Source organism: Lonchura striata, chromosome 3, assembly GCF_046129695.1.
Source record: "Lonchura striata isolate bLonStr1 chromosome 3, bLonStr1.mat, whole genome shotgun sequence".
NCBI lineage: Eukaryota > Metazoa > Chordata > Aves > Passeriformes > Estrildidae > Lonchura > Lonchura striata.
Window position 1 is genome coordinate 45,991,841 of NC_134605.1, and position 24,421 is coordinate 46,016,261.

Genomic DNA, 24,421 nt, shown 5'->3' on the forward strand with positions numbered 1-24,421 from the left:
CCATTGCACTTGAAAAAAAGTGTCAGGCAGAGCTGTAAAGCTGTGAGGTCATTTGAGGATTATAAAATTACTCCTTGAGTAAGAGAGAGCCCTGGATTAGTCCCTTTAAAATATAATGGGAGAAATATCCCCTTGGCAGCATTTGCGTTAGTAATCAAATGGAGCTTGAATTAAAGCTCCTCAGCTCACATCTACTGTGAATGCAGTGCATGCTCTAGCAAAGAGGTCATGCTTGTGACAGTGCTTATGCTGCTGCTTGTATGGTACCTAGTGAGGTATGTCCTAAATTCTCTAAGAAGGCAGCAAAAAATTTGGGAGAAAGAAGCATCCAGCCAGCCTCTTGGCTGGATATTCTTATTTAAAACTTGCCCTGCTGCAGGGACTCTTCTACCTAGCTCCACTTCCCCTCCCCTGCTGGATGTCTGTGACAGTGTAGTGAGAAGATCCAGAGAACAGTGTAGCATCGAGTTATCATTAGTAGAATATATAGTGTTCAACAATTCAACTAATTAATGAGCATCAGAGAACTTACTGAATATCCCAGGAACTATGATAAAAATGGATGTACCTATATAGTGGCCTTTACCAATTAGTTGCAGTGTTAAGAGCAGGGAAGAAGTAAATTCTGAGGATTTACATGAGTAGAAGATGACTGGATTATATATGAAGGCATAAATAGTAGAAATAGTGTAATGGTGATAAAAAGGAACTTACATTGTTGAGATTTCTGTCTTTGGCATTTACTTAATTTGCAGGAATTTTTTTAAAATTTCTAAATTCTTGCTTAGTTGAAACTTTTGGCAGGGAGAATTGATCACTTTCTTTCTGAAATTCTTCTGTGATTCTTGTCCTTTAAAATCAGTGAGAAAAACAAAACACAAAACTGTGCAGATGAATTAACTTTAAAAAAATCATTAGAAAATTTAGTGGTCCAATCCATTTAGAATCATGGTTGAGGAACTTTTCATTCTCCTTCGCTCCGACTCTCAGTGCAGATGGAATAAAAGTACTAGAAGACTAGACATCCAGCCATTTTCCTCTCTCTTTATGGTCCCTGAATTTTGGACACCATTATAATGCAAGATGTTTCCAGTGAATAGTGAAGTATGAGGAAAAAGAGACAAAAAATCATGATGAAGATTATCAGCAAGACAAAGATGAGGAGCAGAATAGGCTGAGAAGAACAGGAGAATGTTAAAATTGAAGAAAAGGAAAATTCTTTGGATGAGGTGCAGGTGAAAAAAGGAAGCAATAGGAAGATAAAGTGAACAGACATTGAAAAACAAAAGCTATATCAGGACAATAAGTGAGGAAGGCTTTAGAGGATAAGTAGAAAGACAATAAGGTGGAAGAACTTTCTCTCCTGTAAAGAAATAGACAAAAAGGATAAAGAAACTCCACACTTAGGGAGTGAATGATCCTTCAATGATTCAACAGCCAGTGTTGTGTAGCAGCCATGTGAATGGGAAAGAGAAACTAAATTAGAGAGAAATCAACACTGCAGAAACAAGAGTTCTTCTGCCTTATGAAGAAGAGATCAGGAAGAGTTCAGCTTTATGAAAGCGTCTCACCACAAATCCATTCATTTATGTCTGTCTCCACTCTGAAGACTCTGTGGTCACTCTCAGATACTGCTGTCCCTGCACAGCTCCTCGGGGCTCTCCTCCCAAAGTGTCCATGTACTGGGACTCTGTGTCAGCCCCCCAGCAGCACTGCCCTGCTCTGCCCAGCCAATGGCCATGCTGAGCCATGCTCACTGGTGGCCCACATCCCAGCTCAGCTTTGGACTGGTTCTGGAGAGGTGCTCAGTGTCTGGGACTGGGAGGTGGAATGAGCCTTGGCTACCAGACCTAGAGGCACACCCCTCATGGGGATCTCCCACTGCTCCTGGGCCCTGGTGCCCATGGAGCTGTGTCTTGGCGTGCACATGGTTGGCCTTTGGTAGCCTATTAATTTTTTAAACTGCTTTAAAGCACTGTGAGGTCAAGCAATGCTGTTGTTGGCATTCATGAATTATTGGCAAAATGTTGATTGAGTTGCATGGAACATGCAAGTTAGAGGAACAGTTTGTAGCACCGTATATTTATTAGTATAGCATAATGTTTGGATGTAAAGTAGCTTTCCTGAGTCTGTCCTTGCCTCCCGAAGTCCTAAAGGGTGTTTGCACTCTCCCAAAACTGGAGAGGAGTTTTCCTAAAAGAGAATACATTCCACTAGACAGCTGAAGGATTTTCTTTCTGAGGAAAGTTATTGGAAACAGTGTTGTGCTGTATGGGGAGAAAGCAGAAAGTTTGCTTGCCATGCAGAATTACTTTATTTATAGACTAGAAGTCTGTATTTTCTCTCCAAATGGGTTGTTTTTAAACTTCTAGGCTTGAAGTTACCTCCTGGTAGTTGATCAGGAGATCTCTTAATTGTGCTTCCAGTAATACTCAATTTATTGGTGTACTTAAGATGATAGCTCCAATTATTTTCTTTTAACTCTAGACCAGAGCGTAAATGGTGTTGCACAGTTGAAGGTTTCATAGTTGGAGAAAATAGAAGTACTTAGGGAAATGGGGAAATATACTGTGCTGCATATGCAGAGAAAAATTACATATATATAATTTTTAAAAATAATGATAAAAATAACAAGAATAAATCTTGAATTACATTCACACACTTGCACATGCAGTGTAGACACAGAAGAAATACTTCAAGTTGGATGTTTTATTTTTTGCAAAGCCAGCACAAAGCGTGTAAATGGTCGAATTTATAGGACTCAGTATGAGCCAGTAATGAAATGTAGTTATGAGGAAGGGAAATGCAAATATAGGATATGTCACAAAAGGTATTTGTAGTAGAAAATAATATTCACACTATTGTATTAAGTTATTGATGAGAAATGTTCTGTAATTTTAACTGTAGTTCTTGCCCCTTTTGTTCAAGAACAATTAAATTTGACTATGGGCTGGTTATAACAAAGGGGAAATAGGCTGGGGAGAGCTTGTCTTGTTTAGCCTAGGACAATGCAACTTAGATTCTGGTCTTTAAAATGTTGAGGATATAAGCATCAGGGAGGAAGAAAAATTAGTTCATATTAAAGACAATGTTGGCACTAAAACCAAAGGGAATAAACTGACCCTGAATAAGCTTAGCCTGAAATTAGAAGATGATTTCTGATTCTCAGAGGACTTCATGCTGCTCCTGGATAGAGAGATGAAAGGCAAAAGAAAACTATGATAAAAGCAGACCTTAGTAGGTTGGTTGATATTCTCAGATGATGTCTGTGATGATAGAAGAAAGGATGGAAAGAAAGGCTCAGATTGTTAGGGTTATCTGGAGTACTTTGCTTATCATCCTGTAGACAGTTTTTGTGTAAGATTCCTATTTGTTTTGTTTTTATTCCAGACTACTGAGGAAATAATGACCGGATCATTCTTAGATGACTGTGATCCATACTTTTCAGTTGGTGACAAATGCCTCACTGGTGTGCCAACATTTAAAGTGAATTTTAGCAAGCTGAAATACTTAAGCTAGGGCAGGTTCTTCCAAACTTGTGAGTCGTGACTCTGCTTTGGCATTGCCTCCAACAGTGGCAAGAGTAAGGAGAGATGGAAAGATGCAAGAAATGCAAACCATTCAATGACTGATGTCTTGATTGCACTCCCTCATTTAGTAGGGGCACACTTGATTTGCTTATTATGCAAACTTTCTAATGAGAAACTTTGCTGTAAGCTCTGTAGAGGAAGCAGGATGTTTTTTTGTTATTCTTGTGTTCTTTAGGAAATCTCTATTTAATGTGTATTTTGCACTTAAATTGTATCTCTGTGCTGTGGACACAGATATCATGCATTTGTAGTTGGTTGAGAGGGCTGTACTGTGGGCAGTAAAAACTTCACATGGGCACGCGTAGGTCCAAAATGACACAGGTTTCCTCAGCAGAGCCTGGGAAGCAGCCCATCCTCAGCTGTCTTAGCATGGACTCACAGGCCTCTATAAAAATGACCATATACATCTGACTCTGACAGTTGTAATATATTGATTGCTTTCAACAAGTTATTATATCTGGGAAAAAACAAAAACCCGAACCAGACTGACTGGTATGTGCAGTTCAGACCAAATCCACAGCTTTTAAGTAGTATAAGTAGTATGGTGATGTCTTTCCTTTTTCTTTTCCCTCTGTTCTTAAATGCCTTGCCTGATTTTCTATAGCATCTCTAAGAAACAAGCACTCCAATTTTTGTGTAAGACAGTGACAGACCCTGAGCAAATAAGCATCATTTAGGCCTTTCCTTTTCTTTGAGCTTCCCAGTTCTGTTTTTTTCCCCTCTTAACCCAATGTAGAGAGTCTGAAAAAAGAAAATATAATGCAGAATTCATAGCAACTCTGTTTCTTATCAGAATATAGGGCTGGAAAAACAGCACAGCGTGACACGGCTCCTAATGGATGCTGTAAAGTCCTTGAAGAAATCCCACAGATTATAAGGATGTATATGTACACATATCCGTGTATACGGCAAATGTCAGAAAGGGGCTTATTGAAAAAGAATGTTGATTTTCAGTCCTTTACCATTAGGTGTAAGGTCTTGTGTGCCTTTAATAGAATTTGATAAATTAATTTTTGGAGGTTCCTCTGTATAATCTCTTTTGCTTCTCACTCATGAAGAGTGATCTTCCTGTAAGTAATAATAATAATAAAGAAGTGACAGTTGTTGGCAAAGGATTTGCTACATTTATTCAATTACTATGCTAGTCTTTCAGACATAGCTATATAAATTAGTATGTCCTGATAATTTATTGGTGACAAAATGCTCACAGCTGTCAACTCATTTTTAAGGCACAAAAGTGAAGAGGAAAAGAGAGAAACAGAGTCGTGGTCCATACAAAAACCTTTTGACTACATGAGGTTAAATCAAGAGTAAACATTATGTTATGTATTCTTTTACAGATCAACTGAGTAAAGTTATGCATTTTATATGGACTATACAGATTATATTGTCAAGATTGTGTGTGAGCTATTTATAAGGATGTAGTTATCTAAGATGATTACCTTATTTAAAGATATACTGTCAAGTTTGAAGATGGGCGTATTTTTTCATGTTTTTGTGTGTCACTTTCTAATCACATTTGTTAACAGCTGGTTACTTAAGCTTATATAAGAATGTGAATGACTTATATAATCTGGTGATTTTCCAGTTCTACAATGTAGAATTTCTTAGTCTTCCTCTCAGAACTATTCTTCTGCCATATTGCTCTTCAGGAGTTACATTAGAGTGAGCCTTTAGGACAGACTCCAGGAAATAGCAAAAGAAGTGCCTCTCAGAATGCTGGATGCAGATGATAGCTGGAAGAGCTCTTCTCAGCCAGTGAACAAGGATGCCATTCAGTAGTCCTTAAAAGGTGATGGAATTTTGTTTGCTGCTGCCTTAGGATGTGTAACTATTAGCTGTGACTAGAGGTTTATCTAGCCATATGAGTGCAAAACCCAAAGAAAGCAGTGTAAATATCTATTGAACAGGGTACAGTTATGTAATTGGCACTTAAGGGTTATGACAGAGGACAGTGGTGATAAGCTAATGAATTAATGAAGGGAAAGTTTAGGTGTTACCTGAATATTATTTATTCTTCTTTGGTGAAGGATAAAATATAACTGATGCTTAGCAATAGTAGATGGAGCTCTCTTTTTCTTCTTAATGTTTCATTAAAAAATGACACTGCTGATAAGAGCTCAGAAAGTTTATTCTGGGGCATTATTATCTATGTTGATTCAGGGGGAAGAGTGCCATCTGCAGAATCCTTAATCTTCCCTGCTGTAACAGCTCTGTCATGCCAGCAGTGCTCAAATGTTGGTGGACAGGATTTACTCTTAGCTTGTGAGATCTGATGTGTTCAGTTTTTTCTAAGGAAATTGCCTTAAACCTGCTGTAGAGCAGACTGCTTTTCTTTTGTACTAAGAAATTTCCATCTATAAGCTCCTTTCCCCAGTGTTGTCCAAAAAAAGATCAAGATGCACATTCTTGTTGCTTTTATAATCTTCTCTAGATTAACTGTGAGGAAGTGGGGGGAAAGAGATGAGTATTAGGTCAGAGTGTTTTAGAGGGGATGAAAAAAGCAGCTGCTGCAAAGCAGAAGAAGCACACTCAGCCAGAATCCCTCCACCCAACCACCCAAAAACTTGCACAGAACAACCTCAGGGAAAACAAGAGAGATAGGCTTTTAAATTTATTTTTGTGGGTGTTTCTCACCCTACACCTCCCCACCCCCCTTCATGGACATTAAACTCAAGTTACTCTATGCTGTGGCTCTCACCAGTGTTTCTTTTTGAGGAGGGAGGTGTTCTTTTTACTGCCATTAACATAATGGATATTGAAAGTCTCTTTTTGAAGAGGCAATCACCTAGGGCAGGTTCTAACATGTTTCTGTTGTCTTGTATTTAATATCTATGCTTCTATTGATGAGTTCTTCTTCTAGAATGCAATGAAAAAGTTAAAGGAAAGAATGAGAGACATTAAATGAAATACACATAGAAAACTTTTTGACTTAGTAAAGCAAAAGAGTAGAAGTGTTTTTCACTAGAAAAACAGAATCAAGACACCGTGAAGGAGAAGAATCAGGGGAGCCAGGAAACAAGACTTTGACTGCAGTGGCCAGTGATGTAACACAAAATAGCTCTTCACCTAGCACAGGGTCGTGTTGGCAGAGACCTGGTGCATCTTGCCAGGGCTCACATGATCTCACAAGCACACTGCAGACTGTCAGATAGCTGTGTCTATCAGTGTCAAATGCCTGGAAGCTGAGGATTAGAGCACTATTTCTGTATTTATACAAATACTTATCCAGTGTCTTTGAAGCATGTAAGAAAGGAAAAGTGTCAGAATATTGTCTTTGCATCTTGACAAGAGGGTGAGGGTCACCCTCTTGGGCTTTTCCTTCATGAGGAAAAGAGATACTGCTGAAAGTTTGTAGCTTTCATTGTGACTTGAAATTTAAGCTCTTTCTGGATTCAGAGGAACTGAAGACAGAATCCCAGAGAATGTGTGCCTTGCTGTAAATCTATGCAATCGAAAACAAGCCCATGTGACACCATGCTTGGCTGGTGGTCTGTCAAATCTGGCAGCCTCATAGACAGAAAAAGGCAGGGAATGCAAGAAAGCAGGAATAGTGCCAGCCCAGCATGTTCACCTGCAAAGTGGTGAGGAAGGGGCTTGGAAATTCCAGGAATTCACTAGGTTTGGTGAAGGAGTGGGGCAGTTCCATAGTTGTGCAGTTGGGAACCAGCATCTCTGGGTGTCCCTAGGCTGAGAGGGTAGGGAGTGTCTTCAGCTGTCCTAAAGAAAATTGAAAGTTTTTAAAGTAATATCAAAGGCTTTGTGTGACATGATTGATTATTATTGTTGTTAAGGCAAGAAGGAAGAAATTTTTTATGATGAGAATGAAATGCTGGAACAGGTTGCCCAGAGAGGTGGCAAGTGGGACCAAGATTGTAGATGCTTCCTTCCAACCCAAACCATTCTATGATATTGCTGTTGGTGCTGTTGTTATTATTATATTGATACCCCATTTGTCCCCAAAGAAAAGAAAAATGTATTTTAGTGGAAAAATCCTGACCTGAAAGTTGCCCATTTTGATATTTTAAAAAGAGTTGTGTGTATTTATCCTTAAGCTTTGGAGGAGGTGGATATGCAATGGTATTGTTTTATTTTATGCATTCATTTGATCTGTTCTTCTTTCTGGCCCACCTCACCTCCATCTGTAGGTTTGTTCCATCTGATTTGAGCCTTCTGGGATTGAGTTGCTTTTCTGTTGTGCCTAGTGCAGTGATATTTATTAGCCAGACTCCATAGTTATTGAACTGTATAATCTTTGACAGTATTTCAGATAACCTCTGAAAAGTAAATGTCTAGAAGGCTTTTGATATTCTTAGGAAACATATGAGAACTTGATCACAGGATGCAATGAATTGAGGCCTTTATTTTTACATCATAGGAAACTCTTGTCCATATTATGATTTTAGTGGTCACTAAAAAAAAACCCCAAGGCATTTTTCTGAGCTGGCTTTTGCTTCTCTATCAACAGTAGTTTCTGTAGCTCCAGTGTTGTGTTGATGAGATGTTGGGGAATACAGAAGAGTGATGATGAGGCAGGACTTTTAAAAACATTATTAGAATGAAATACGAATTCTGGAGTGAAATAATTTAGGAAATTGTAGCTTAAATAAAATCTATATGCATAAAGAGACTGTTGTTAAAACAAAGCGTAAAAGATCTGGCTGGTATGCTCAAGTATGCATTCCACTTGTATCAATTTTGTGTCTTTTAAATTCACAATTTGAATATGGAATATCTTATGAATATTGTGATTTTCCAATAAGTAGCTGGAAAATCTTGAGCCTGGAGATTTTTACTGCCTGAGCTCATGTGGATATGTCTGTATGCTTTGGATACTTTCTGTGCTGCATGTTGTCTGTGACGTGGCATTCTGCTTTTTTTTAGTTTTTTTTTTTTTTTTAAGTTGATGTACAACACATTGAATGCATGAGTGTGAGAATTAGGCATGTGTAAATAAGAATATTAATTGGCAAGACTCTGGCTAATGAGTTTCAGTAGTGCAAGAGACATTTCCAAATGGTCCAATTAGCCTCCAAGAAGTTTTGAAATAAAGATTGATGGATTCCTGAAGAGAACTCAATTGGTAATTTATTTTTTAACACAGCTTTTCTTACAGCAATTCAGCTGAATTTAGCCAGTTGAAGCTTTTTCAGTTATTTATTTTTAAGTATAATTTTAATTTATGTGAAAGTATAAGTGGAAATGGGTTATTTTTGCCAAGTCATCAATGAAATTTTGCTTTAGTAAATAATGCGGAAGATATTCCTGGTCTCTCTATAAAGTTTGGCTCTGCTGTAGTAAGCAACATACAAAAACATTAACTATAGCTTCATTGCAGTACAGTTGTGTAACATGTATGTGTATTGGTAACTTTTCTAGGTATGTTTCAAAAAATGTTTCCTAAAATAGTCAAAACATGTTGGTTAATAATTTTCGGAGTTGTGAGGGTTTTTTTTAATTTATAATTTTTTATTCTTCTTCTATGTATATACAGGAGCTAAGCTTTTCTGGAGATGTCTTAAAATTGCAAGTTCTGAGTTGTTTTAAGGACTCTGTCCCATTTCAGTTTGAAAGGTGAGACATCCAAAAGAAAGGTGGCCTTTGCCTAAATTAACAAGGTTAAGTTATAAATGGAGTGAATAGTAAAAATCATTTTTTGTGTGTCTTCTTTCACACCCTGTGTAATAACCCAGAAATAATCCTAAGTGCTCTGAAAATCCTCAAAGGCTGTTTCCCTCAGCATTATTTTGGCTCTTAATTTTAAATGGAAAAATAGGCATAGGATTTTTAGTCTGTAATTGCAGTGCTACCTTTCAAAATATTGCATTTGGTTCTGTTAGTCAGCACTTGGCAAATACTTTTCAGCTCTCATCACATAAAAAATAAACAGATAACTGAAGCAGTCAGGAAATACAAATTTCAAGAGTTGGACATCTCATTTTATGTTTTCTGGGTTCTAGAATTTTGTATGGTTGTGCTTACTGGGAAGGAATTTTGTTTGTCACCTTTACCTGGGTTTCAGATATAACACATGGACTTGAATAAACTTTCTTTTCCAAAGTCTTTATTTGTCTTTATTGAGACTTATGGTGATCAGCACCAATACTCTCAAAGGCTTTGCTCAGCATGCAGCAGATGAGAAGTTGACTCTACAAGTGCTTTCTTGACAATAAAGCATCTCATAAATTGCAGTGTGTACTCAAGAGCAAGTTGAACCCAGGATATTGATCTGTCAGGCTCTGGAACCCCTCAGCTGTTCTGTCATGTTATGTGGATCTCATCCAGTTCAAATGCCACATATTTATTTTGATGACAGCTTTTACAGTATGGTTTTCCTGAATCTAGCTCTATGGCCTCTATATATGTCATATAAATATGACCATATAATTGACTATACTTTTTTTTTAGTATTTTGACTCATTACAGTGTAATCCAGTAAAGTTTATAGTATTCAAGGGCAGTCTTTCTCTTATTTTAGAGATGCTTCTTAAAATGATGCTATAAAATTTTATAATTTAGTTAGTAAAGACTTTAACCTTCATAAACCTATGAAACCACAAAAATCCATATATTCTTCACACTGAAAAACTAGGGAGCTTTGCTTTTGTTGACAATTGTTTTTGTTCATCTATCAGGAGCAAATATTAAACCTCAATGGAACAGGCCATTTTAAGCCTTACATCTTAATTTGTGGTGGGGATTTTTTAGTGTTACTTGCCTAGATTGACACTCTAAAATTGGAATGTAATTTTAATATGCTCTGTCATAAAACTTCACCTTTTAGCCTTATTTCATAAGGAAAAATGGTATTTTTAAGCAAAAATTTTGAAATTTAACTTCATTCTTTTTATGTATGAGCAGCTAAGTCAAAACTTTAATACAACTTCATGTGATGTTTTTCTCTTGCAATATTTTACTACATTCCATAGTTTAAGAATTCATGCCTTGAAAAAGAAACCATCCTTTTTCTTGAGAGGTAGAATCGTTAAATGTGTGCTCCTTAATTTTCCTGTGTTATGTGTATGCCTTTCTGGGATGTACAATTATGCTGATAGTAAGGTGTTCATTGCAGTATAATTTGTTCCTAAAATATGAGAGATTCATGGCATTTTAAAATTTTATCTAATTTTCTTACTGTAGATAATTACATGACAGTAATGTAATTACCTTAATGATTTGAGTGGAGTTGTATTATTTCCCATGAAAGCTGCAACCCTTATGTCAGCTGAGTTAAGTATGGTTATGTACAGAAATGGGGATAAAAGGAGTGAGTTTATCCTACAAAATAAACAGTCATTCTTATCTCTGATCCTTAAACTTTGTGCTGCATGACCCTTGGGTTACTTTCTGCATCCTTGCCTGGTACCATCTTGGTTCTGCAGAAAGGGCCTTCAGTGTTGCTGTTCAAGCTTCATGTAAGTACCTTTGCAGAGGTTTCCTGCAAACATTTACTGGAATTTGCTGCAGCACTCCTTTCTTTTCTTTGAACTTTCTTATTTAAAGTTATGCACCTCCATTTACCAAAAGCTGCAAGTCTTTAGAGGTAAAATATTTTAAAAATAATATTGGACCATGTAAATTATGCAGACCTAATAGAAGTAACCATGCAATTTTTAGTTGTGTTCCTGTCCTGCTTTATAGCATGTCATCTCTTTATTGGTTTGTACATGAATTGAGAATGGCACCTAAATTAGATGATTCGCTCCTCTAAGAGGGAATCTTGTTCTTTTTGGCTGTCAGAAATGAAGTCACTGAACACTGTACATATTACTGTTTTACTGAAGGTCTTGATATGAGTAGAACAAGTGTTCCTAAATTAAAGATGTGTTTGTAATACATGTTTAGGCTGCCCTGAATATTAGCATTATTTGATGGTGACTTATATGAATCTGATTCCATGACAAATTTATATTGATATAATAATTGTCTTGTTCCTCTCCCTCATAATCTCCAGCCTTAAAATTCTTGTTCTAAATATTTGTTGTCTAAAAATTAATGGGAAATCTTTCAGCTTACTTCTAAGCAAAAGGATTTCTGGGAAGTAGTGTTTGACAGGATCAGATATCTGTTTAATAATGTCTGCTGAAAATTTTTTAATTGTTCAGAGGAAAAATAATGTCACACAACAGTAATCTGAATGCAAATACACTGAAAAACTAGATACCTTCAATTGTTTTTACATACACAAGGTTACTGATTGCATTATTGCTTGTAATGGCTGCTTGTGTCCAGTTTAATTCCTAGAAATTTTTTGTCCAAATCTGCAGATAAGCAGCAGAATTAGTGAGGGCAGTGCTTAAAGTCTTTTCTTAACTATATCTAATTGCAGTAAGGCTGCACCTTAATTTTTCTGTTCAGCAATATTCAGTTAGAACTTTTTTCAGTGAGTATATGAATGGTTTTTATCACTGGAAACTATCTACCTTTCCTTTATTGTTAAGATGAACATCTAAGGGACACCCGTGTTTTGTCTGTTTTTCTTTTGATTTTTCCCTTTTAGAGGGTATATGACCGTATCCAAAGCCTGCAGTGAGTGTTCAGCATCAGAATGTATTTGTGTCAAGCGGCTGCAGTGATAATAGGCTGCGGATGATGCAGTCTGCATTGTTAAGTCTTCAGGGAGCTTTGCTCTGATAAACCAAGCTTCATTCCACTGCTGCATCTCGAAGAATAAAGGGAGCAGAAATGAGCAATGTTATGAATCCCAGGTTAAGTTAGAGAGATGCACAATGTATGAAAGAGCTTTTTGGTCTGTGACTAAATACACATTTTTTCATCCATGTTGTCTGTGCAAGAATATAAATGGCATAGTTTTGCAAGTGTCTTACCTCCCCCAGCTCCTTGCAACCTTAGTTGGGGTACAGTAGCAAGCCACATGTAGTGTGGCTGTAGTGTTACTTTATTTTTTAATGAAACAGAAAGAAATGTATCCTCCATTTCTTTTGGTCTTATGTTTTGCATGTACTTTGAATTCCTGTTGCCTTTCTTCATTTTCTACCAGGAAGTTGATACAGCTTATATAATAAAGAAGTGTAATGCCAATCTCTGTCTAGCTACTAAAATATGAGTAACATTGGTTCTGGAATTAGTTTGTCTGTGCCTTTGCTTCTTTGCAGAGTAACTGCCTAGAATTGCCACCAGAAAGGCTTTGGCATAACTCCTGGCTATGGCTGTGTCAGATGTACCAATACTCTTAACAAACAACATAAATTGGTATGTTAAGAATTAGAGATTTTGACCTTTTCTGGATATTCCCAATTTGAATAAAATTTGGTAGTGTAGAGGCAGAGAGGTATTTTAGTTCTGTAGTCTTACTTAGGAAAACTGATTCTCTGTTTCTGAGTAAGGACTGGTAACAAAAAGTACTGATTGGACTGCAAGCTTTGGCTCAGAACTTTTTTTGTTCTCCAAAGAAGTGTTTCTACTCTCTCCTTTTAGGTCTCTCAAAAGATGCAGGAGGGTTCAGTGCCCAAGTAATAAATAGCAGGAGCTGGGTGCAAGTACTTAGAGTGCCTTTAACAGATGCTAACTTGTTTCAGCCTGAAGTCCTTGATCCTAGAGTTTGCCAGTGTGTGGAGACACGGGTGTTCTTTTTCTGTAATTCTCATCAGCATGAAGGAAGTAAAAACTGCAGAGGAATCCTGGAGTATTGAACCCTTTGTTAGCAAGGTGTCTTGTTTATGTTTATTGACAAAAAATATTAATTTGAAAGGCTCAATTTCTCAACAAGTATTAAGAGAACATGATTTTTAGAAGCCTTGATGGTAGTAGCTTTGTTGGAATAAGGATAGACATGATATTGGAGAAACAAGCTATAAAAACTGTAGCACCCATAGACTTTCAGAATTGTATTTCAGTTTCAATAAATAAATCTTGAAAGAGTAGCTCTGAAACTCTATGTAGAATTTTTTTTTATGGTTCTACTTGAACATTGTCTTATTGTTGTTTTCTTATGTTTGAATTTTGCATCTCTGTATTTCTTTATATGGAGACTATGAAAACTATGAATAGAGTTTATGTAAATTTTAAAAGTTTCGGGTTTCATGTAAATAATTGTAGAACACTTACAATTTTGTTTTGTTTTATATTGTTACATCTATCAACCTTTTTTCTTGATTATGCCCAGGCTTGTCTATCACTGTAGCTTACTAGGAAATTTGCTTCATAAGAAGCGAGTTCAGCTCTTGTACTGCTTTTGTGAAATTGCCAGGATAATGCAATGGAGATGGAAAGGAGCAGTGGAAACAACACATTTTTAGATGTATGTATTGGGAAAAAGGAGAGAGCTGTTTAGTCATCCAGAATCTGTGAATGCATGTTGCAATATCAGCAAAGCACAGAAGCAGTGAGTGAGCTTAAGGTCCTGGATGGTATTTCTCACTGCTAACAGATTGTTGCATGTAAGTATTCTCAAATAAATAAACAAGAATGTAGCTAGTAAATGCAAGAGGACTGTGCTAGTTATCTGTAGTTTGGACTATTTGGTGTTTTGCTTAATTTTTTATTGGTTTAATGTGCTAGTGGATGGGATATGTAGGGTTACATTCAACTAGACAAAACTTTTTGCAATAATAATCTTTACCTGTCCCCAGTATTTCTTTCTGAAGAACTATTGATAAAGATTCTTACAGAGTATTTGATCAAAAGCACAATATATGAACAAAGCAGAATTGTCCCAAATTATACGGTAAAGAAGTCAGATTTATTTCTCAGTTTTTAAAGGAAGTGAGTATTGTAACAAATATTTGGTTGCCACTGCAGGGGATGTAATTTCAGTGGTTAGCTGAGGCTCTCAGCTTCAGTTGCTCTTTCTTTCCTTTCTGTTTTCTGATATTTGTTGCTTTCTTAGCCCTTGTCCTGCGGGCATGACAGCATCATAGTGAACAATAACAGTGTAAAAGGTAGCATAACATATTTTGGGATGTCCCAGGCGACATGGCCAGGAGGATTTATTGTAATTTTGTTCTCTAACCTTTAGGTTAGCACAGGATACAAAACATGACTCAGTAAATTCCATCCCAAATTGTCTCTAATCTTTGAACAGAATAAAATTTTCTAATAGAGTATTTTTTCCTAGTCTGATAATATAGTCCATATAAGGTTATATTTGCATATCAAATATGGATAAACATTTACAGTGAAATAGTTCTTATTAGCATTTAATGTGTGTTATTTAACTTTTAAATCTCAGATCAATAAAGTTATATGGAAGTCTTTTGCACATTGATGGACTCTATTTTTCCATTATCTATCTGTATTTAATCTGAAGAGCTTCTGTGATTGCTTACTGCTTTTAGGATTTATATTTGTGGTGGTTTTTTGTTTCTTCATTTTGTATTATTGTTTTGGGTTCTTTTAGGCATGCTGTGCTCTTTTGAGAGTCATCTGATTGCTCAGCATGAGATTAGAATCCCTCAGGAGGGATTTTGAACTGTTGCAATACATTATTTTTTCATAATATGGAAACTGGAAGGATGAAATTGAGGCAGCTGTCATGTTTTCTCACCCTTCCTTGAAAGCAATGTCTCTGTTCTGGAGAAAGTAAAATTCAGACTAGGAGAGGTGATAGCAATATGGATTTGAGTGAATCAAGCATGGAATGGTGGGAGTATTAGTGCAGAGAGAGAAGAGCTGAGATCTGAGTTTCCCTGCTGATTTTTGGGTCCTGCATCTGGTATAGCAAGTTTTTTCTCTTTCTTTGTGCTGACAAATGTTTTTTTTCTTCCTTCTCCTTCTAACCCAGAATTTTCTGAGGTAACACTTGGGCTTTTTGTGAGTGTATTTATCCTGCACATCACTTAACAACACTAATATGTTACTGGATTAAACAATGGCTAAAGTGTAAGAAGAAGTCTAGGTACAATAATATTCAGATTAAAAGTGGTAGGATCCATATTAAAAACATTTCTTTAATAATGTCAGTTTATGTGAGCAAGAGTTGTTTCAAGTTGGCTGCAGTAGATTCAGTGTTTACTTACCATTTGATCAAGGTTAATACACAAGAAGTTTCTATCTTGTGATACAAAATGCAATCTTTAGTAAAAATAAATTAGCTGTCATATAGTATTTCCTTTGCTATTTGTGTGCATCATCTCTAAAAAGTACATTATGTTCAAGTATAAAATTTATCTTATTATGGTGATCTTTATTTTCTTTTTTTTTCCTTTGCCTTGGAATGAGGTAAATGCATAAACACTGTTGGAAGGCAGACCTAATAAGATGCTCTATATTCCTTACAAAGAAACATGTATTTCAGATTTCAGTTTAATTAAGGTGAATAAAAAAAAAAAGTGGATCTCCATAGGGGTTAATCCAGTCTCAGAAATTTAGTAGAGCAATGGCAGATGAAAGTTAGCAAAGACACAAGTGAGAGACTGCTCATGATTCAGAGCTTGTATGTTTTTGTACTCTTCTGATTGGGGACGTTTTATCAGGAAACATTCTTTAGATTTTTAGTATTAGAAAAGCAATGGGAAACAATAAAAAACTATGCATAAAAACAGTTATTGTAGTAAGACTGATTTGCTGTTGCTACCACTTCAGTATAGTATTAATGGAAGATGCTCATGTAAGGATACAAAACAAGTACTGTAACAACAGAACTTCAAATGCAGACAGTATCTGATATATAAAAAGCAATTTGGCAATGATTTAAGGACTCTTGATAACTGTGGTATTGAAGTTTAAGTGCTTTTCATGAGCAACCATTAGCACGCTTGCATTCTAAGAAATGGCTTAGATGTATTATGCAAAAATAATGATACATATGGTAAGGAGTGGTCAGATACTATCCTTGATATGGTTCTTAATGTATGGTAAAGATGCATGGAATGTTACTGCATTGTAAATCTGAAGATAGAAAACCTTGTACAGATGCAATAGGACTGGAGGTGTCTGCAATGTAAAGACAGTTTCATGAACACCAAATCTCACTGTGTGGCTTAGTTGCCTTCCGAGGCTAGCTCAGTCACTTGCATGCTCCTGACCTTAAATGGGATAAGGGAAAGAACTGGAAAAGCAAAAACAAGAAAAAAACTTGAGTCAGATTAGGAATGTAAAATAACAAAAAGATGTGGGCTACCCTTTCTAGCCCCAGTGATGCAAAACCCATCACACCACCGCCCAGATGCAGACTGAGGCTTCATGAGTCTCTAGGCAATGGCTGCTTTGGGAAGGTTATCCTTCAGTTTTTATGGCTGAGTGTGCCATTGCATGAGGTGGAATATGCCTCTGGTCAGGTAAGTTCAGCTGGTGTGGTTGTTCCTGCTCTGACTGCTTGGCCATCTGGGTGTCAGAATGAGGAGCAGAGACACTGTGACACTGTGCAGGCACTGTTCTGCCTTGGCTAAAACACTTCTCTGTTGTCCCCATGCCAGTCCAGAACACAGCACTGCAATGACCACTGTGGAGAGTTAGTTCCATCCCAGTGAGACTCATCATAGTCACACCTCTGTCTTAGACATTCATTTCTGAAGCACACCCTCTGTAATACAGAAATAAAGGGTATAGACTTGTTAACTTTTAGTTCTTTATCTGCGTTCGTGAGTAGTAGCAAACTCATTTTATTTGTTCAGGTTCTGCTTAGGCTGGGACATCTTACAGGAAAAGTCTCAAAATCAGGTTTACACTGTAACATTAATCATAATCAGTACCTCTTGTTTCATCTTCTGTGGCAGTGCTGTCTACAAGTTGGGGCAATCAACTCTGAAGCTTAGATTACAAAGTATTTTGAAACTGGATTGATTCTTGGATTAAGGAAGTTTTACAATTAATTAAAAAAAACCTGTGAACCTCAAGGAAATGGATGTTGTATTCATATCTGCTCAAGTTCTGTCATATGTTTTTAAAACCTACAAAAGGCTGAATTATTTGTGGAAGTAACATTTTACAGTAAAGCTGTTGCAGTCTAACTACTGCAAATTGCTGTGGTTAAATGTCCTTGGTTTTCAAATCTGTTTCTCAAATGTTTTGACCTTGCTCAGAAAAGACATTGTGGAATAATGCCAATTTTCTTTACCATCAAGGATATATAAAATTATTATCCTAGTTCTCTTGTATAGATAGTCTCTTGTGTCTCTGCTGGAGAAAGGAGGCCAAAACCAAGGGATGATGAAGATCAGTCATGTACACAAGCGCTAAATTATTTCAGAAAGAAGAAAAGGCTTTAATAAAATGTATCTGTTACCATTATTCTAATATTTGGACCAGATAATCCGCTAATTCAGGTTTAATTACAGGTGGTTAATTTCTTCAGTCTTGAGCACATGGGATGTCAGGAAAATTGTTTGCCTGAAGTGCCTTTGTTTAAATAAACAATGTCATAATGTAGAAACATTAATCATGACCTTAACTGAAGGTAATAACATTTTTTCCCTGTTTTGGCCACAGTTTTTGGTAGCACTGGAGAATGATGGCTGCAGAAGAATTAAAAATTTGCTTTCCAGATATTACTAATTTTAATGAGGAATCAAAGTTCTTCTTAGCCTGCTAAGTCCTTTTAGATACTTGTCATGGCTTGACACTGGCACAATGCCAGTGCCCCCATGAAAATGTGATCCCTCCCTTGAATGCTGTGAAGTGGAATCTAGAACAGAGCAAAGCAGGCCCAAGCTTAATAACAGAAAAAAAACTTTATTAAGCTACTACTACGAACGAAAAGAGAAAACTAAAGAAGGGAAAAAAAACCCACACAAAGATCAAATGAAAATCTTGCAAAACATTCCTCCCCCCACCACCCAACTCCAACAAACCACAGTGAGACACAATCTGGTCCCCAATCAGGTTTCCACCCTCCAGACAATCGATACTCAGTCCATCGAGGGAACAGAGTCTCTCCTGTGCCACAGACCCCCCAAGAAACACAGCTCCACATCCTGTGTTTCCATGTCACACATGGCACCGCCCGGAGAAAAAGTTTGCCATGGTGACCCTTCTCCTTTTCATGCACAGTGCTCTCACCACCAATGCATGGATGGACAGACTGCTTTTAGGATTTTCCTTTCAAGGATGCCCTGCCAAGAGGGGAGAAAACAACAGTTCAGTTTTTCATTTTTTGGGACCACAGTCCCCCCCATTTTCCCCTGGGGCCGAGGGCTCAAGAACAGAGATCTTCTTCTCTTCTCTTTCCTTTCCAGGACAGGGGGACGCCACCACAAACCCCCTAACCTTTTCTCCATTCACTCCACTTTGTCTCTTCCCAGCTGAAGCAGGTCTCTTGACTCACTGGCATCCTCCCAAAACACAGTCCCTCTTGAAGGAGAAGATTGGTTCAGGTTGTGGCTAACACGGAAAAGTCCAGCCAAAAGCCACTCCTTGTCCCCCTCCCATCTAGAATTCCTCCTTCTAACATCCCAGGGTCCAAGGTGTCCCTCTTCCTCTCTTTCAAACCGAGGAGGGGAAAGGAAAATTCACAAAGCTTTTCATTTCTCAAGGAAGGGTTAAAAGTCCGAACTCCCAGGATGGCTCGATGCCCGGACATCCAGCAACTCCCACGCACTGGGCACCTTGCAGCTTCCCCCCCCCCGCTGACTGCCGCTGTCTCTTTCTCTCTCCCTCTCGGGAGAGAAACTCTGGAGGGGGGAATGGAGACATCCCAGATTTCTTCCACCCTTCCATCTGCAGGGGCCAGCCCGGTTCCAGTCCTTCCACCCTTCGGCCTTACCTTATCAGGCCATGGGGCTTTCCCCTCCCCCACCCAGCTCGTTGCTGGGCAGGGGAGAGTTCTGCACTGTGGCTGACCGTAACCAAAGAGAGAGAGTTCCCCTGGGAATTCTGCTTTTAACCCCTCTGTGTTCTCAGAGGCGTGTCTACTTTCAATTGGTCAATATCCAAATTGACCTCTTCCTTCCGGAAAAAATTCTCTTTCCGTGTCAAACCACGACAATATTTTTATTAGGATTTTTCCCTTTTCATATGTGATATTCTCTAGGTCCCAAAGAGCTTTAGAGATTTCTATTTCTAATGTAAGTTGCAAATGAAAAATGGATTTTCAAAATTTTTACAAGTGCACCCTTCTTTAGGGAGAGTTTAGATGCTAAAATGAAAATTTATAGTCTACCTAAAAGTTGCTATCATTTTCCTGAATATTTACCACTTTTATTAAGTCTTTTTTTTTATCTCTTCTTGTTAGGGCACAGGACTATAATGTTTCAGAAGTAAAAAATATAGAGAAAGTGAAGATAGTCCCTGCACCAAAGGGGTCTAAGTTTAAAAATAGGAAAAGAAAAAAATGGGCAAATATGTCAGCACAATAATGATAATCTTGTGCCAATACTCTGAAAGTGACCTTTAAGTTTTGTGTAGGAGAGATTTTGCTGAAAGCTTAATTGTAACGTATTAATTATTATGGGGTGACAAAAATTATTTCATGTCAAAAAGTGTATCCTGTTTTGGACTGGAAAGCCTGGTGGTTGTGTGAGTAGTGTCAGTGTTGCGTCGTGTCTCACATGGACACTTTTTGGTCATCTGGTGGGGAGCCCTGCTGAATACTTAGGTGAATAGTGCTGTGTGGCAAGGGAAGCTGTTGGGTGCATTTTACAGGATAGCAAAGCAAATGTGTGCAGATGAGATGGTTTTATGTTGTAATTTGCTTTCAGGGAAAATTCAGAGCTTTGTCAAAAGGCTAGCAAAAATCTAATGGTGCAGAAAGTTTTATTAGAAGAGAAGATAGTTATACCTTTTTAGCATGCTATTTCTTCTTGAGCTTTCATTAGGATTAATTTATTTTAAGCTCCCAATCCATGAGAAAGAAAATTAAAACATGTTTCATGGGAGTCTCTACATTTAGGTTTTATACCTGCCTACAGCTTCCACTGACATTGATTAAACCCACATGTGCTCAGTACTTCTGGAAAAGTTTTTCTTGATCTAATTTAAAAAGTAAACATGTGCCATGAATCTGGCTTATACCTTGCTGAAAATAAACACGGCAGAAAAATGTTATCTTTTTACTTTGAAGGGGAATAGTTGGTGGACAATATTTTTATGAAGTCCTAACTTCTTCCTTCCAGCCTCCTTCTGGGGTTGCTGCAAGGATTCAAGTGCCCATGTTGAGCAGCTGATTAAAGTAGTGCTCATTTAATGCCTGTCCCTTGCTTTCCTTCTGCCCCTGGGCTGTTTCACCGTGGGGCTCACTGCCCATGGCTGTGCTGTTTGGGGGGCCTGGGTGGGGGTGAGGAAGGTGGCTGGGAAACTGGAAGAGGGCCAAGGGACAGGATGAAGAGAAGATCAAGCCCAAGGGGAGGAATGGAGCTGCTGGAGGAATTGATGCTTCTGTTTTAGTGGCCTAATTTAATGTGAAATCATGTTTTTCACGCCTGTTCTAACAGACAGATCTGTTTTTGATATGATCTCTTAATTCTCAGTCATACAGCCAATATTTGAAGAACTGTATGAGAGTTATTCTGATATTATTATTTCAATAAACTTTATTTTGCCATTGAACTTAAGGATGAAAACTTGGAGCATGGCTATGGCCCTGCACCGATGGGGAGTGGTTTGGTTGCCCTCTGGTCTCATCAGACTGTGTGTATTTACTCACATGGGTATAGAATCACTCAGATAATTCAAATGTAGCAGCATTTGCTTCCTGCCTGCAATTAACTAGATTGCTATATGATTATTTGTTAATATTGTCTAAGCCATTTGATTGTATAGTAGCTAGTTCTCATATTAAAACCAGGAAAGTTACCCATGAATTCTTTAGAATAATTGTGTGGTTGATATTTTAGCTAGACAAAAGTAATTTCTATAACATTTGAAAATTGCAGTTCTCTTGTGTGTAATTCAATCAAAATAGTCATAGAATATACTTCAGATAAATTAATCTCAGTTTTGAAACATCTCAATCCCTGTTAGTTTGGTAAAGTATAACAAAACATTATCACAGCTCAACCTATTTATAAGTATTCTAAGCTTTCCAATTCTAAGCTTTCAGAATAATTTTTTACTTTTATCAATAATTAAACAAGTGTAAATTGAATCCTTGGAATGCAGCAAAACTCTTGGTCACAGTATTTTCTTATCAAGTACTTCACTTTTATTTTTGTGCTGAGTGTGGGAATGTATGCACAAAATTTTGCTGTGTCATCTAGCTTTGAAGATCTAGACTGGTAATATAAGGAGAGATTTTCTGTCTGCCTTTGTTTTGAAGAGGAAAGAATTCTGATTCTCTTTCTTCCTGTGTTAGTGTGATAGGCTCAAATAACTGAAGTATACACTTCATAGCATAAGGTGAGTTTGAAATGCACAGCAGTGCATATTAGTATCAGAATTTTAAAAAATTTCTTAGTGACTGTTCAGTCATAGCCTTTTATGAAAGACACGTTTTTTAACTGCAGAGCTTGCATTTCATCACTGCTCTTCCCTGTCAGTTGCATACAAGACATCTGGCAATTTTAGCAATTATGTGAGGAATATGTATGGATGTGAGGAACTTATATGCAATATATCCTTTAATGAGCTTTAACTTCAGTGGAAGGAGTTGTTGCACAGACATAAAGGGATTCCCAGAGGTACTGGCTGAAGTTCTCCAGTAGTCCTTAGAACATCTGATTAAGGCTGTAAGAGAGTAAGTAAGGAGTAAGATATTAATAAGAGAGGCTTAGAGTGCATGGCAGAAGATCGTGGATTGATTACTGAGTATTTATAATTTTCTACTAAAATCTGGCTGTTTCTCAAAACTTGGACATTTGAGTTTTTTTCCCAGGTTTCCCCACTTTGTAGCTATAAATAATGGTATTGCCTTTAACTGTAAGGCCACATTTAAGGATTATATTTTCTTTTCAAAATGGATGACAAATTAGAAAATTTATCAAGTTATATAATATTAGACCACTACTTTTAGATTCATTTTAGGGAGAAAACTTTGCATATAAATTGTCAGTGCAAGTTTCTGCTGTCTGGGATGAGTATCAAAATGACAAATTTTTTGATGGGGATGGTGAAATTTATTTGATATGGATGGAGAGGCAATGCACTTCCATCCAACATGGTTTGCTTTTTTTAGTATTTGAATTATACTGAATTTGATGCTTGTTGATTATTTCTGTCTATTAGCTTCCTTTTATTCCTGACACTGCTTTTCTGCAGGTTTTACTTCAACAGGGCTGAACAGTGGTGTCTGTCAGTTTTGTTGTTAAAAACAATATTGGACAGATGTATGTTTTCTGTGCAATGCGTAGATGTTGGATACTATGGAAGGAAAATGTGATAGTTGCTAGTTAGTGTTTCTAGCTTAGTATTATTTTTTTTTTTCACTACATCCTAAAAGCTAGTCTGTTGGTGCAGATATAATTTCCATGATCATTGACCTGTTTTGCATTTGAAGTCAATTTAGTGTTTATGAAAGGCTTCAGGAAGTTATTTTCATTGACAGAAATCTGTCTGAGCATCCTGCAGTATACGTGGATTTTTTCTTGTCTGTTTCATGGTCCACAGCTCATCAACTGAGGAACCATATGCATGAATGCAAACCCATAATTTTCATGGTGGTTGGTGTTCTTTTGTTTTTTTTCTTTCCTTGTTACTGATTTGTGGGAGGAGATGTTTTTCCCCCCTTTTTCCTTTTTTATAATTTGGTTGGTTTTTGACTCCTTGAAGGCATGGATGTCTCTGATAGTGTTACTATCAGAAGTACTCATTAAATATAATGATAGTAGTTATTTCTAGTTTAATTTTCTAAGCAGAACATGAACAGTGTTAGTTTTCCCTGTTACATCTAGTGAAAGGAAAACTATGCAGCCACTCTCCAAATTCAGCACTGAAAAGAAATACATATTTTATGACCTGACAAAGAAGGCTATAATGTCTAATAGAATTTTACTTCCTGTGCCTTAAACATGTCTGTAGCTACAGAGGACAGAGAATGTACTATTTGTTGGCATTTTATGTAAATTATGCTGTTCCATAAGGCTAATTGTAATTTTGTTCTTCATTCTTATATAATCTTTGAAATATTTTATGTGCATTAATTAAGTCAAGGTTACTGTGTAGATCATAATATTTAGAAAGTAATGTGATATTTGGAATCTGCCTTTTACCTGGCATATTTTTTCTCCAGTGAATTGGTTTTGTTTCTGTAGAGCTATAGCATATGTCCTACCTCCTGCTATTATCTGCCCTTATCACCATTTAAAAAAGGACTGTGGGGAACATAAGGAAATGCCATTGTGCAGTCACTGTCCCATTTAGATTGAAGGGGCAAGATTTATACATAATGCTCTCAATGTTTATTTGTATGTTATGGGTGTCTCTTACATAGCCTTGGAATACATGTAATAATACGAAACCCAGATGGGGAGCCAAAAATATGGACTATGGAGCCTTTCATGCCAGACAGAAGGGAATCAGTTGGGGTTTCTTTTTAGTTTGTGTTTTTTTTTTTTTTTCCTAGATAAGGTGAAAAAAACCAACTTCTATAATATAGCCAAATCTGTTTTTCTTTGAAAGTGCATACACTAGTATCATGTTCTATCAGATAACTTTTAGTATAAACTGAGATAATGTCAGGAAACCATTTTTTGAAAAATATACTGATCAATATGTCAAGGAGAGTTTTTTTCCTCAGAGATATTGGGAGGAATTGAAGAAATGAAATGCTCCGCAATCTAAGTGTCTGGATTTTTTAAGTTTTATGAAGGAAGAAAAAGAAATGTTCAAGCTAGTAGTGAGTCAGCTTAAAGCCTTTAAGAGGCATTAAGAGAAAAAGTTTGGTGTATGGAAAAATGTCGTTTCTTGGGATTTTGATTTTCTAGAAAAGAAAAGCCCAACAAAATGTAATGTTATTGATATGTGAGGAGTGCTGAAGTAACTCTTTTGATTGCAGGTTGTAG

The 24,421-nt window shown here is 37.0% G+C and overlaps 1 protein-coding gene and 1 long non-coding RNA gene across 7 annotated transcripts in view; one reads left to right on the forward strand and one right to left on the reverse strand.

Annotated features, from left to right (window-relative positions):
- Positions 1-24,421, forward strand: part of RYR2 (ryanodine receptor 2) — a 381,271-nt gene that overhangs the window by 39,691 nt on the left and 317,159 nt on the right. The window lies entirely within an intron of this gene.
- On the reverse strand, positions 18,202-19,362 carry LOC144246059 (uncharacterized). The gene is made up of 3 exons (XR_013339712.1): positions 19,252-19,362; positions 18,756-18,839; positions 18,202-18,601 (listed from the first exon to the last, which is right to left on the reverse strand). It is a non-coding gene; the product is annotated as an uncharacterized LOC144246059 (long non-coding RNA).